The 15,327-nt window shown below is 39.6% G+C and overlaps 1 long non-coding RNA gene across 1 annotated transcript in view; it reads right to left on the minus strand.

Moving 5' to 3' along the window:
* Positions 1 to 1,070: 1,070 nt before the first annotated feature.
* Positions 1,071 to 15,327, minus strand: part of LOC129525728 (uncharacterized) — a 167,121-nt gene continuing 152,864 nt past the window's right edge. The window contains exon 3 of the long non-coding RNA XR_010129339.1: positions 1,071 to 1,446. This is a non-coding gene — a long non-coding RNA (uncharacterized lncRNA). The remainder of the gene's footprint in view (positions 1,447 to 15,327) is intronic.

Here is a 15,327-nt window from a genome sequence, read left to right on the forward strand (position 1 = left end):
AGAGCAAGAACTGGATATGAAAAAAGTCATCTCATAAAGACTGAGTATCTTGTAGAGATAGTGTAGATGAGAAAGTGTATATGTGAACTTTATGATTTTATAATAAGGGTATAAAACTTCTTAGAAATTGACAGATAGAGGAGGATAGTATTACAGTTCTCTATTTCCTTTCCATATTTTTTCATGAAGGCTTTCCCCTGCATCTTTTATGCACATCCCTCTTTCCATGTGTCTTCTGTCCATCCTAATTTACATGTGACTTCCTTGTATCAATTTTGAATTATTATTCTGTGAGTTCATACATGAATTTGGTCACTTTGGTAATATTAATGTAAACTATTGCACAGCCATATTTATTGGAAGGAACTGAATTATACACTTTTCTTCCCTTTCCTCCCCTCCCCTTTCCTCCTTTTCCTCGCCTCCTCCTTTTTTTCTTCTCTTTCCTCTTCTATTCTTCTCTTTTACTCTTCTCTTGCATGTGGGAGGTAGCTGCTTTCATAAACCAATATACATTCGTGCTGCACTAGCCTGGTGATTGCCGGTCCCTCTCTGCTGGGTGCCTGATGCCATGGCTGGAGAGTAGCTACCACCCAACTGACAGACTGAAAAGCAAACTAGAACCTACAGAGTGATGCCCCAAAATATATATTAGCTACAGTCTGGGGTTGCTTTGCTTATCATTGCTCTATGATATAGACAGAATTCTTTTCTACCTCTCTTTGGATAATAGCACTCACATGAAGAGACAGGTGCCCTCCTGTGATTACACAGCATATATGTCACACTTCTAATAATAACAATGGTCAAAAGGGTGATTTTTCTTCATGCTTGGCACTGTGCTCAACAATTTAGACATATTATCTCATTGAATCTTTACAATCTGTGAGGTGGGTATTATAATTCCCATTTTATAGATGAGAAAACTGAGGCACTGAGGTAAAATTACTTCCCCAGGGTCACTCATCTATTAAGTGGCACATTTGGGAATGCATCTAAGATTGAATGAGACCAGAACTGAAGCTCTTGAACTCCTCTACACCACTTCCCCAGTTACACTAATTCACATTTTTTTTTTGCTTCCATTTCCATCTACCCACCTCCCACCATTGCTCTATGAATTTCCTGAGAATAGAGACTGTATTTATTCACCTGTGTCTGCCAAGCACATGGTTAGGAGTCCGATAAAGTAAACAATTGTTTTCCCCACCTGAATTCTAAACCAAATGAGGGACAAGATGAAAGAGTAAGACAGATATTGATTAAAATATCAGCTTTATTACCAAGGATGACTGTGCTGCAGGAGGTGGCTCAGTGTGAAGAACTAAGGGCTTCCTGATGTTGAAGCTCAGAATTAGCCACACTGACCTTCTCAGTCATGCATGATGCCAGGAAAATCACAGGCTTCCATTCTACAGTGAAGGGCTTGGAGGAGCAGGCAATAATCTGTGGAAAGAGGAAGGGGCTGAGACACACCTGGCTGACCAGCCTCATATCTCAGTATTATTAGGTGGGAGTGCCTGGAGGGTGAAACTAGTGGAGGTCTTTTCACATGGAAATAGGAAGCTCAGGCCAAGGAGGTTCAGACCACCTTCCCTAATCTTAGTACCTGGAACTAAATGTTCTTGAATTAATTAAGCAGGAGGGTTATAGTAAGAATAAGAGTTAGCTTTATAATAAGCTGTGCAATGTAACACAATCAATCAGCACTCTGAAAGCTGAGAGCCCAAATCCAGAGCACATTTGGGGAGAGAACTCAGGTTTCTTAATTTCCTTCTCAACTGCATAATCCACTGGTATACAGAAATCTGCCCCTCTTTTAAGCTCAGGTTTTTATTTAGGGTTGGATTGGGCTGGTTGGGGAGCCAGGACAACCTGACATGTTTTCTGGGTCCTGGGGGAAGGGGTGCACACCTAAGCCCCAGCTAGCTTTGAAGGACATCACTGAGAAGAGGATTCCTTGTGAGAACCAGAATGTAGTGCTGGCTGGGCATTGGGCATACCTGTGACACTTTATGGCCCGGTGGCAGGGCATAGCCCTTAGCTCTAGAGGAGAAAACAAGAGAGCAAATCTGAAGTGTAGAGTTCCACCAGCTGCCCAGAATGCTTCACCTTCCCATCAGAAGACATCAAATCATGCCCAAGTCCTCCCAAAGCACCAAGATGTTTACAAAATCTCAGAATCTGCTCAATCTCATCCAACTAATTCTTCTTCCCTCATCAGCTCATTGAATTCATTTGTGTCAATATTTTACTTTGGAGAGGTGGGAAAACACCAGAACCTCTAAACCCGCCAGCCAAAACACTAGAGCATAGCCATGAACAGAATTTGAGTCTTCTTGGACAGACAGTCTACACTCAAAGAAAATAATCTTTCTGCTTAAATTGTCTAAATTGGCCCTTCTAGCTCTAAGTATGTTGAATGTTGACCTTCCAAATTGCTCTGGCTCTACTGATCCAGGGGTGTTATATTCTGTTGTCAAATAAGAAGTATGGAATGAACACAATCTCAGGAATAAAAAATGGCTTCCTTTCATCTGGAGCTCAAGGGTCATAGCCTAATCTAGCTCTATCACTTGATGTACAGACATCTGATTGAAAGGGCTAACCAAGACTGTCTTATCAATCAGCTATTTACTTCCATAAACATTACTTTACAGATTTTATCCTATCCAAAAATGCTGAAGATGTAACCAGGATCAAAACAAAAACCCCCACCTGTACATTAATCATTCTAATACAGTCTGAGCCTCTGCTTCGCAGCATAGTAGTAAGAGGTTCTGTCAATGGCTTCATCCATCTGTTCTGGTTTGCTTTGCACAGATAAAATCAGTAACCAAGAATCAGAGATTTTACTAGTGGCCCCAGCTCTCTCACAAATAACCCAGTGAGGATCAGGAAAAAAATAGACCAAGGATGACTCAGTAAAATCCATTGTCTATGGGAAAGACATCAGAATAGATCCAAATGACAGTAACATTAGTTTAGAAGGAGCATGAGTCTATAAAATGTTATCTCCGGAGCTGAGTTGTTCAAACAAAAAGATAAAATCTTGAAATAATGGTTAAATTTGTGTAATCTACTGTGGAAAGTTCCAACCCCAATTGTGATATCATCCAAAGCCAAGTTAAATCAGGCGCAGTGGGAATGATACTATCTCTGCCCCTGGTTCCAACTAGATGAACACACCACCTCCAAAAGCACTAGTGCCCAAGCCAGTTGCCAACCAGATATTATTTCTAAAATCATAGGACAAGAGTAAAGCTGTTGTTCTGCTCACCTTCAGCAAGATAATAAATATCAGAAAGTAGTGTGTGTAGCTCATGGGATTCAATTTCACATGCCTGTTAAATTCAGAGAAATAAGGGTAACTGACGGCATTCTATTTGGCTAAAACAGATTAAATTATTTTCCCTGGAACAAACTGCCGAACTCAGGTATTATGATTTTGAGGATATAAAAAAGAATTGATGTAAGAACAAGTGCTAGTTAATGAAAAAGCAACAACTCTACTGCTAGAAAATAGTTTAACATTTCCACTTCACCAAACTTTCCATACTATCTTTCTTATGATCACTGACCAAAGTGCTTTTCAGAGGTACATAGTTATCAAAATCATCAGTTGTCAAAATAGTTACTTTTGCATCCATTATTCAGATTAACCAATGATATTGTTAAATTTTTTTTGTAATCCTTTAAACTAGTTAACTATGAGGTGTGAAAAATTACAACTGAAAACTATCAGAGAGAGTTACCTATTTTCAAGAATGTTACCATAAAATTGTCTATATTTTGAAAAAAATTTTATTTTAAAAACATAGCAGCATCTTCCAGCGCATATGAAGCTTGAAAGTTACCACTTTGACCTAACAAAAAGTGAAAAGCTGAACCAACTGAAACATCAACAGTTCTTAGATCTCTTAGTCTGTCTAGTGTTGCTATGTGCATTGTGCACATGTACCCTAAAACTTAAAGTATAATAATAATAAAATTAAAAAAAAAGAAATATCTGAGGCTGGGTAGGTAATTTACAAAGAAAAAAGGTTTATTCAGCACATAATCCTGATGACTAGAAAGTTTAAGATTGGGCACCTACAACAGGCAAGAGCTTCAGGCTGCTCACACTCATGGTGGAAGGTGAAAGGGAGCCTGTGTGTGAAGAGCTCAGATGGTGAGAGAGGAAGCAAGAGTGAAAAGGGAGGTGCCAGGCTCTTTTTAACAACTGGCTTTTGTGGGAACTAATAGAGTGAGAACTCACTCATCACCACGAGGATGAGGACACCAGGAGGACCCAGTCAGTGGGTGATTTTTTTTTTTTTTCTTTTGAGACAGAGTCTCGCTCTTTTGCCCAGGCTGGAGCACAGTGGGGCAATCTCGGCTTACTGCAAGCTCCGCCTCCCAGGTTCACACCATTGTCCTGTCTCAGCCTCCCTAGTAGCTGGGACTACAGGCACCTACCACCACGCCCAGCTAATTTTTTGTATTTTTATTAGAGACGGGGTTTCACCATGTTAGCCAGGATGGTCTCAATCTCCTGACCTTGTGATCCACCCACCTCGGCCTCCCAAAGTGCTGGGATTACAGGTGTGAGCCACCGTGCCCTGCCGTCAGTGAAGAGATGCCTTCACTGCCACCTTGTGAAGAGATGACTTCCACCATGATTGTAAGTTTCCTGAGGCCTTCCCAGCCATGTGGAACTGTGAGTCAATTAAACCTCTCTTCTTTATAAATTACCAGTCTCAGTTATTTCTTCATAGCAGCATGAGAACAAACTAATACAGCAAATTGGTACCGAGGTAGTAGGGCACAGCTATAAAGACACCCAAAATGTGGAAGCAGCTGTGGAACTCGGTAACAGGCAGAGGCTGGAATAGTTTGGAGGGCTCAGAAGAAGACAGGAAAATGTGGCAAATTTAGGAACTCCCTAGAGACTTGGAGGGCTCAGAAGAAAGGAAGATGTGGGAAAGTTTGGAACTTCCTAGGTACTTGTTGAATGGCTTTTACCAAAATGTTGACAGTGACATAGACAATGAAGTCCAGGCAGAGGTGGTCTCAGATGGAAATGAGTAACTTGTTGGGAACTTGAATAAAGGTCACTCTTGCTATGTTTTAACAAAGAGACTGATGGCATTTTGCCCCTGCCCTAGAGATCTATGGAACTTTAAACCTGAAAGGGATGATTTAGAGTATCTGGTGAAGAAATTTCTAAACAGCAAAGTGTTCAAGAGAAAGCAGAGCCTTAAAGTTTGGAAAATTTGCAGCCTGACAATGTGATAGAAAATAAAAACTCATTTTCTGGGGAGAAATTCAATCCTGCTGCAGCAATGTACATAGGTAACAAGGAGTCAAATGTTAATCACCATGACAATGGGAAAAATGTCTCCAGAGCATGTCAGAGACCTTCATAGCAACCCCTCCCATCATAGGTCCTAGGGCCTAGGAGGGAAAAATGGTTTTGTGGGCTGGGCCCAGGGCCCCCCTGCTCTGTGCAGCAGCCTTGGGACATGGTCCCCTGTGTCCCAGCTGCTTCAACTCCAGCCATGGCTATAAGGGGCCAAGGTATACCTCAGGCCATTGCTTCACAGGGTGCAAACCCCAAGGCCTTGGTGGCTTACATGTGGTGTTGGGCCTGCAGGTACACAGAAGTCAAGAACTGAGGTTGGGAAACCTCCATCTAAATTTCAGAGGATGTATGGAAATGTCTGGATGTCCAGGCAGAAGTTTGCTCCAGGGGTAGAGCCTTCATGGAGAATCTTTGCTAGGGCACTGTGGAAGGGAAATGTGGGGTTGGAGCCTCCACATAGAATCCCAGATGGGACACTGCCTAGTAGAGCTGTGAGAAGAGGGCCACCATCCACCCGACCCCAGAATGGTAGATTCACTGACAGCTTGCACTGTATGCTTAGAAAAGCTGCTGATATTCAACACCAGCCTGTGAAAGCAGCCAGGGGTGGGTATGTACCCTGCAAAGCCACAGGGGCAGAGCTTCCCAAGGCCATGGGAGCCCACCGCTTGCATCAGCATGATCTGGATGTAAGACATGGAGTCAAAGGAGAGCATTTTGGAACTTTAAGGTTTAATGACTGCCCTATTAGATTTCAGACTTGCATGGGGCCTGTAACCCCTTTATTTTGGCCAATTTCTCCCATTTGGAATACATGTATTTACCCAATGCCTGTACCCCCATTGTATCTAGGAAGTAACTAACTTGCTTTTGATTTTACAGCCTCATAGATAGAAGGGATTTGCCTTGTCTTAGATGAGACTTTGGACTTGGACTTTTGGATTAGTGATGGAATGGGTTAAGGCTTTGGGGGACTGTTGGAAGGGCATGATTGTGTTTTGAAATGTGAGGACACCAGATTTGAGAGGGGCCAGAGGAAGAATGATATGGTTTGGCTCTGTGTCCCCACTCAAATCTCACCTTGAATTGCAATCCCCATAATCTCCATATGTCAAGGGTGGGATCAGGTGAAGGTAATTGAAGCATGGGACTGGTTTCCCCCATGCTGTTCTCATGATAATGGGTGAGTATCACAAGATCTGATTGTTTTTATAAATGTCTGGCATTTCCCCAGCTTGCACTCATTCTCTTTCCTGCCGCCCTGTGAAGAGGTACCTTCCTCCATAATTATGAGTTTCCTGAGGCCTCCCCAGCTATGTGGAACTGTGAGTCAATTAAACCTCTTTTCTTTATAAATTACCCAGTCTCAGGTATTTCTTCATAGCAGTATGAGAACAGACTAATACATCAACCTAAGTGTGGGGAGGGGAGACTAAGAAGCATTTGTGAAGTTCACAGTCCAGAGGAACAAGCTTACTAAGGACTGAGACCTAATCATAGAATTATAAAATGCTTCCTCCCCTCAACATCAGACCACCACACTACTAAAGGCCTATTTACAGCAGTTCCTTTTACCCAGTAAATCATGTCTGGTTATCAAGAAAAAATTACAAGGCATACCAAAAAGCAAAGCAAAAACAAACAAAAAAACAAAAAACATACACACACACACACACACGGAGTTTGAGCTGACAGAGTAAACATCAGCACCAAACTCAGATATGGCAGAAATGCTGGGACTATCAAACTGTGAATTAAAAATAAAATAACTGTGATTAAAATGTTAAGGCTCTAGTAAATTACATAGACAACGTGGAAAAACAGATGGACAATGTGAGCAGAGATATGAAAATTCTAAGACTCAAAAATAAATGTTACATTAAAAAACACTATAATAGAAATAAAGAATGCTTTTTGATGGGCTTTAATAAACACATAGACAGCATGCAAAAAGAGATGGACAATGTAAGCAGAGAGATGAAAATTCTAACAAACACTTAAAAAGAAATGTTGCATATAAAAACACTGTAATAGAAATAAATAATGTTTTTGATGGGCTTGTGTGTAGACTGAACATTACTGAAAAGAGAATATTTGAAAAGAAAAAAAGACTAAAAGAAAGAACAGAATATTCAAGAACTGTGGGACTACTACAAAACGTATAACATACGCATAATGGAAATACCAGAAGGAGAAAAAGAAAGGAAAAGATGAAATATTTAATGCAACATGATTATGAATTTCCCACAAGTAGTGTCACATACCAAACCACAGATCTGGAATGCTCAGAGGACAGCAAGCAAGATAAACACCAAAATAACAACATGTATACATATCATATTCAAACTATGGTGTATCAAAAATGAAAAAAAATTCTGAACAAAACCAGAGGAAAAAAATGCCTTACCTATACAGGAGCAAAGGTAAGAATTAGATCTGACTTCTCAGAATCCGTGCAAGCAAGAAGGTGGAGGGTATGAAATATTACTGTTAAAAAAAGAGGAAAAACACCAACCCAGAATTCTGCACACTGTGAAATTTTCACCCAAAAGTGAAGATGAAATAAAGACTTTCTAAGATAAAAAAGTTGAGACGATTTGTTGCCAGTATTTCTGCCTGACAAGAAATGGCTTTTAAATGTTCCTCAGAAGAAAAAGTATATATGTCAGAAACTCAGGTCTACATAAAGAAAGGAAAAGCATTCATAAATGAATAAGTGAAGGTAAAATTAAAAACATTTTTCTTATTCTTAATTGATCTAACAGATTACAGTTTTCTCAAAATCATAAGAGCAACAATGTACTCAATTATATATGCATATATATGTATGCTTCTGCATGAATTAAATGAATGACAGCAATGAAAAATGAGATGAATTGGTTATTATAAGGTACTGAACTACCCATGAAGCAGTAAAGTGTTATTTGCAAATGGACTTATGTTAGTTGCAAATGTATACTGCAAACTTCAAGGCAGTCAAGGAGAAAAAAAAAATCACTGATATGCTGATATGCTAAGAAGGGAGAGAAAATTGAATCACATAAAATGCTCAATTAAAACCATAACTGGACCAAGCACAGTGGCTCACGCCTGTAATCCTAGCACTTTGGGAGGCCAAGGAGGGTGGATCACCTGAGGTCAGGAATTCAAGACCAGCCTGGCCAACATGGTGAAACCACGTCTCTACTAAAAATACAAAAATTAGCTGGGTGTGGTGGCACAGGCCTGTAATCCCATTCAGGAGGCTGAGACAGGAGAATCACTTGAACCTGGGAGGTGGAGGTTGCAGTGAGCCAAGATGGTGCCACTGCCTGGGCGACAGCCTGGGCGACAGAGCAAGACTCTGTTTCAAAAAACAAACAAACAAAAAAACACAATTGATTTTTTAAAATAGTGCAAAAAAATAGAAAAAAAGAATAAGGGAAACAAATAGAAAACAGTAACAAATATGACATATTTTAATCCAACTATATTAATAATCGTGTTGAACACTGATTATCTCAACACACCAATTAAAAGACAGATATTGTCAAAATAGATTTTAAAAACTCAACTATATAGCCAGGCATGGTGACTGAATGCCTGTAATCCCAGCACTTTGGGAGGCCGAGGCGGTTGGATCACTTGAGGCCAGGAGTTAGAGACCAGCCTAACCAACATGACAAAACCTCATCTCTACTAACAATACAAAAATTAGCCAGGCATGGTGGCACACACCTGCAATCCCAGCTACTCAGAGGCTGAGGCATGAGAATATCTTGAACCTGGGAGGCAGAGGTTGCAGTGAGCTGAGATCGTGCCATTGCACTCTAGCCTGGGTGATGGAGTGAGACTCTATCTCAAAAATTAATTAATTAATTAATTAATTAAAAAAAATAAAAACTCACCAGGGCATGGTGGCTCATGTCTGTAATCCAACACTTTGGGAGGACAAGGCAAGCGGATCATTTGAGGTCAGGAGTTCGAAACCAGCCTGACCACCATGGTGAAACCCCAACTCTACTAAAAAATATATATATACAACAAAAAAAAAAAATTAGCTGGGCGTGGTGGCACACATCTGTAATCCCAGCTACTGCGGGAGGCTTGAGGCAGGAGAATCGCTTGAACCCATGAGACGGAGGTTGCAGTGAGCCAAGATCATGCCACTGCACTCCAGCCTGGGTGACAGAGAGAGACTCTGTCTCAAAAAATAATAACAACAATAATAAATAAAAATGAATAAAAACTCTACTATATGTTGTTTATGAGAAACTCATCAAAATAAAAACACATATAAATTAAAAGTAATTGGATGATTAAAGATATACCATGTTAATACTAATCAAAAGAAAATGGGAGTATTTATATTAATTTTAGACAGAGCAGAATCCATAGCAAGGGAAGTTATCAGGAGAAGAAAGGAAAATTACAGAAAAATAAAGGGATCCATTCTCCAAGAATAAGTAACAATCCTCTTTTTTTAAACTTCTATTTCAGGTTCAGGGGCACATGTGAAGTGTTTTTACATAGGAAACCTCATGTCACAGGAGTTTGTTGTACAGATTATTTCATCACCCAGGAATTAAGCCCAGTACCCAATAATTATCTTTTCTGCTCCTCTCCCTCCTCCCACCCTCTACCCTCAAGAAGACCCCAGTGTCTGTTGTTTTCTTCCTTGTCTTCATAAGGTCTCATCATTTAGTTCCCACTTATAAGTGAGAACATGCAATATTTGGTTTTCTGTTGCTGCGTTAGTTCGCTGAAGCTAATAGCCACCAGTTCCATCCATATTCCTGCAAAAGACATGATCTCATTCTTTTTATGGCTGCATAGTATTCCATGGTGTATATTTACCACATTTTCTTTATCCAATCTGTCACTGATGGGCATTTAGGTCGACTGCATGTCTTTGCTATTGTTAATAGTGCTGCAATGAATATTCACTTCAATAGTCTTTATGAAGAATGAATTTTATTCCACTGGGTATATATCCAGTAAGGGGATTGCTGGATTGAATGGTAGTTCTGCTTTTAGCTCTTTGAGGAATTGCCATACTGCTTTCTGCAATACTTGAACTAATTTACACTCACACCAACAGTGTATAAGTGTTCCTCTTCTCTGCAACATTGCCAACATCTGTTATTTTTTGATAGCTGCATGCATGTCTTTTTTGAGAAGTGTCCGCTCGCATCCGTTGCCAACTATTTAATGGGGTTGTTTCTTTTTCTCTTGTTTAAGTTCCTTATTAATGCTAGATATTAGACCTTCGACAAATGCATAATTTGCAAATATTTTTTCCCATTCTGTAGATTGTCTGTTTATTCTATTGATAGTTTTGCTGTGCAGTAGCTCTTAAGGTTAATTAGATCCCACTTGTCAATTTTCCTTTTGTTACGTTTGCTTTTGATGTCTGTCACGAAATCTTTGCTCATTCCTAGGTCCAGGATGGTATTGCCTAGATTGTCTTCCAGGGCTTTTATAGTATTGAGTTTTTCATTTAAGTCTAATCCATCTTGAGTTGATTTTTGTATGTGGTGTAAGGAGGGGTTCCAGCTTCAGTCTTCTGCATATGACTAGCCAATTATTCCAGCAACATTTGTTGAATAGGGAGTCTTTTCCCCATTGCTTGTTTCTGTCAGCTTTGTTGAAGATCAGGTGATTGTAGGTGTGCAGCCTTATTTCTGAGCTTTCTACTCTCTTCCCTTGGTCTATATGCCTGTTTTTGTATCATTACCATGATGTTTTGGTTAGGGTAGCCCTGTAGTATAGTTTGAAATCAGGTGATGTGATGACTCCAGCTTTGCTCTTTTTGCTTAGAATCGCCTTGGCTATTTGGCTCTCTTTTGGTTCCATAGAATTTTAAAAGAGTTGTTTCTAGTTCTGTGAAGAATGTCATTGGTAGTTTGATAGGAATAACATTGAATCTGTGAGTTGCTTTGAGAAGTATGGCTATTTTAATGATATTGATTCTTCCTACCCATGAGCATGGGATGTTTTTCCATTTCTTTGTGTCATCTCTGATTTCTTTGAGCAGTGTTCTGTAATTTTCATTGTAGAGATATTTCACCTCCCTGGTTAGCTGTATTCCTACGTCTTTATTATTTTTGTGGCAACTGTGAAGGGGTCTGCCTTTCTGATTTGGCTCTTGGTTTGGCTGCTGTTGATGTATAACAATGCTAGTGATTTTTGTACATTGATTTTGTACCCTGAAACTTTGCCAAAGTTATTTATCAGCTGAAGGAATTTGGGACCAAGACTATAAGGTTTTCCATATACAGAATAGTGTCATCCACAAACACAGATAGTTTGACTTCCTGTCTTCCTATTTGGATGCCCTTTGTTACTTTCTCTTGCCTTATTGCTCTGGGTAGGAATTCCAATACTACTTTGAATAGGATTGTGAGAAAGGGCATCCTTATCTCATGCCAGCTTTCAAAAGGAATGCTTCCAGCTTTTGTCCATTCAGTATAATGTTGGCTGTGGGTTTGTCATAGATGAATCTTATTATTTTCAGGTATGTTCCTTCAATACCTAGTTTATTGAGAGCTTTCAACATGAAGAGGTGTTGAATTTTATCAAAAGCCTTCTCTTCATATATTGAGATAATTATGTGGTTTTTGTCTTTAGTTCTGTTTATGTGATGAATCATATTTATTGATTTGTGTACGTCAAACCAACCTTGCATCCCAGGGATGAAGCCTACTTGATTGTGGTGAATTAGATTTTTGATGTGTCGCTGGACTTGATTTGCAAGTATTTTGTTGAGAGTTGTTGCATCGATGTTCATCAAGGATACTGGCCTGAAGTTTTCTTTTTTTTTTTGTTGTGTCTCTGCCAGGTTTTGGTATTAGGATGATGCTGGCCTAACAGAATGAGTTGGGGAGAAGTCCCTTCTCCTCAATTTTTTTGTAACAGTTTCTGCAGAAATTGTACCAGCTCTTCTTTGTACATCTGGAGGAATTCAGCTGTGAATCCATCAGCTCCTGGGCTTTTTTTGGTTGGTAGGCTATTTATTACTGTTTCAACTTCAGAGCTCATTGTTGGTCTGTTCAGGGAATCAACTTCTTCCTGGTTCATTCTTTGGAGGATCTAAATGTCCAGAAATTTAGCCACATCTTCTAGGTTTTCTAGTTTGTTTTCATAGAGTTGTTCACGGTAATTTCTGGTGGTTGCTTTTATTTATGCGGGGTCATTGATAAAGTTCCCTTCATCATTTCTGATTGTGTTTATTTGGATCTCCTCTCTTTTCCTCTTTATTACTCTAGCAAATGGCCTATTTTTATTAAATTTTTCAAAAATCCAACTATTGGATTCATTCACTGTTTGAAAGGCTTTTTGTTTCTCAGTTTCCTTCAGTTCAGCTCTAATTTTGGTTATTTCTCATCTTCTGCTAGCTTTGGGGTTGATTTGTACTTGCTTCTTTAACTCATTCAGTTGTGAGATTGTTAATTTGAGATTTTTTTAAAACTTTTTGATGTGAGCATTTAGTGCTATGAATTTCCCTCCTAACACAGTCTTAGCTGTGTCCCAGATATTCTGGTATGTTGTATTTTTGTTCTCATTAGTTTCAAAGAATTTCTTCATTTCTGCCTTAATTTCATTATTTACCCAAAAGTCATTCGTTATGTCCAATTATTTGTTCAATTTTAGAGTATGTGCCTTGTGGCAATGAGAATATATATTCTGTTGTTTTGAGGGGGAGAGTTCTGTAGAAACTCATCAGATCCATTTGATCCAATGTTGAGTTCAGGTCCTAAATATGTTTGTTAATTTCCTGCCTTGATGATCTGTCTAATACTGTCAGTGGAGTGTTGAGGTCTCCCACTTTATTGTGTGGGAGTCCATGTTTCTTTGTAGGTCTCTAAGAACTTGCATTATGAATCTGAGTGCTTCTGTTAGATGCATATATACTTTGAATAGTTAGGTCTTCTTGTTGAATTGAACCCTTTACCATTATCTAATGCCCTTCTTTGTCTTTTTTGGTCTTTGTTGGTTTGAAATCTGTTTTGTCTGAAATTAGGATTGCAACTCTTGCTCTTTTCTGTTTTCCATTTGCTTGGTAGATTTTCCTCCCTTTATTTTGAGCCTATGTGTGTCATCACATGTGAGACAGGTCTCTTGAAGACAGCATACCATCAGGTCTTGCTTTTTTAAATCTTCCTGGCCACTCTGTGCCTTTTAAGTGGGGCTATCTATTTATATTCAAGATTGGTATTGATATGTGTGGATTTGAGCCTGTCATTATGTTGTTAACTGGTTATAATGTTGACTTGTTTGTGTAGTAGCTTTAAAGTTATACTGGTCTGTGTGTTTATGTGTGTTTTTGTATAAGCTCGTAGTGGTCTTTCCTTTCTATATTTAGTGCTCCTTTCAAGATCTCTTGTAAGGCACGTCTGATTGTAATGAACTCCTTCAACGTTTGCTTATCTGAAAAGAATCTTATTTCTTCTTTGCTTAGGGAGCTTGGTTTGGCTGGATGTGAAATTCTTGGTTGAAGAATCTTTTCTTAAGAGTGTTGAATATAGGCCCTCAATCTCTTCTGGCTTATAAGGTTTCAGCTGAGAAATCTTCTGTTAGCCTGATAGTGTTCCCTTTCTAAGTGACCTGCCCTTTCTCTCTAGCTTCCTTTGCCATTCTTACTTTCATTTGATTTTGGAAAATCTAATGATTATGTGTCTTGGGGATGATCTTCTGGTTAATCTTGTAGGAGTTCTCTGTAGTTCTTGAATTTGACTGTTGGCCTCTCTAGCAAGGTTGGGGAAGTTTTCATGGATGACATCTTGAAATATGTTTTCCAAGTTGTTTGCTTTCTACCCCTCCCTTTTAGGGATGCCAGTGATTTGTAGATTTGGCCTCTTTCCACAATCCCATACATCTCGGAGGTTTTGTTCACTTCTTTTTACTCTTATTTATTTATTTTTGTGACTGTCTTTTTCCAGAGAACCAGTCTTCAAGTTCTGAGATCCTTTCCTTAGCTTGGTTTATTCTGCTGTTAATACTTGTGATTGCATTGTGAAATTGTTGTATTATGTTATTCAGCTTTGTCAGATCCATTAGGTTGTTTTTATACCAGCTATTTTATCCTTTAATTCCTGTACTGCTTTATTGTGATTCTCATTTTTTTTAATTGGGTTTTCCATCCTCCTGAATCTTGATGACTTTTAGTCCTATCCATATTCTGAATTCTATTTCTGTCATTCCAGCCAGTTCAGCCTAGTTAAGAACTCTCACTGGAGAACTGGTGCAGTCTTTTGGAGGACATACAACATTCTGGCCATTTGAGTTACTGGTGTTCTTGCACTGGTTCTTCCTCATCTCTGCATGAGGTATTCCTTTAACTGCAGTGTAAATTGAGTAGAGTCAATAGACTTCTTTTCTGGATTTTTTCACTGGAAAAAGACTTTGTGCAGGGTCTTTATTTGAAGTTGACTTCTCGTCTCTGGTTTCAGAGTGGGTATGTTAGTGAGGTATTTTTGGTGTTGAAGCTTTGGGGTGTGATTCAGTAGGTGGCACTTAGGCTTATTAGTCAGTTGGTACACTCTTTCTTGGTCATGTGGCTTCCCTGTTTCTTCACAATTGCAGCTACGTTCCCTCTCAATGCTCTGAAAGTGTGGGTGCCTCTCCCCCTTTAGTTCTGGCTGTAGACAGTGGTTTGGCACTCCTAGGCTGTCTACTGCAGCTCTGGGTGATCAATCTAATGTTTATGTTCCTTCCCCAGCTTGTTGGCAGCAGAGGAAGGAACCTTAGTAGTGGTCGTGGCCAAGGGTCCCTTGCTTATCTCCTGGGGACTCCACTCTAGAGATATGCAGGTCAGCAATTGTTTGGTGCAATCAGCCTAGGATGGAGGGTCTGTGCTGTGGGCCCAAGCCAGGGGTCCCTGTCTGATGATGAGCAGTGGAGGGTGTGTGGAGCACATGGGAGAGGGACTGGCTTCTTCTCCTTGGGTTGATTGCAGCCTGTTGGAAGTGTGGATAAAGCATGTAGGGTCTTTGTTCTTTTGT

The sequence above is a fragment of the Gorilla gorilla genome, chromosome 10, assembly GCF_029281585.2.
Source record: "Gorilla gorilla gorilla isolate KB3781 chromosome 10, NHGRI_mGorGor1-v2.1_pri, whole genome shotgun sequence".
Lineage (NCBI taxonomy): Eukaryota > Metazoa > Chordata > Mammalia > Primates > Hominidae > Gorilla > Gorilla gorilla.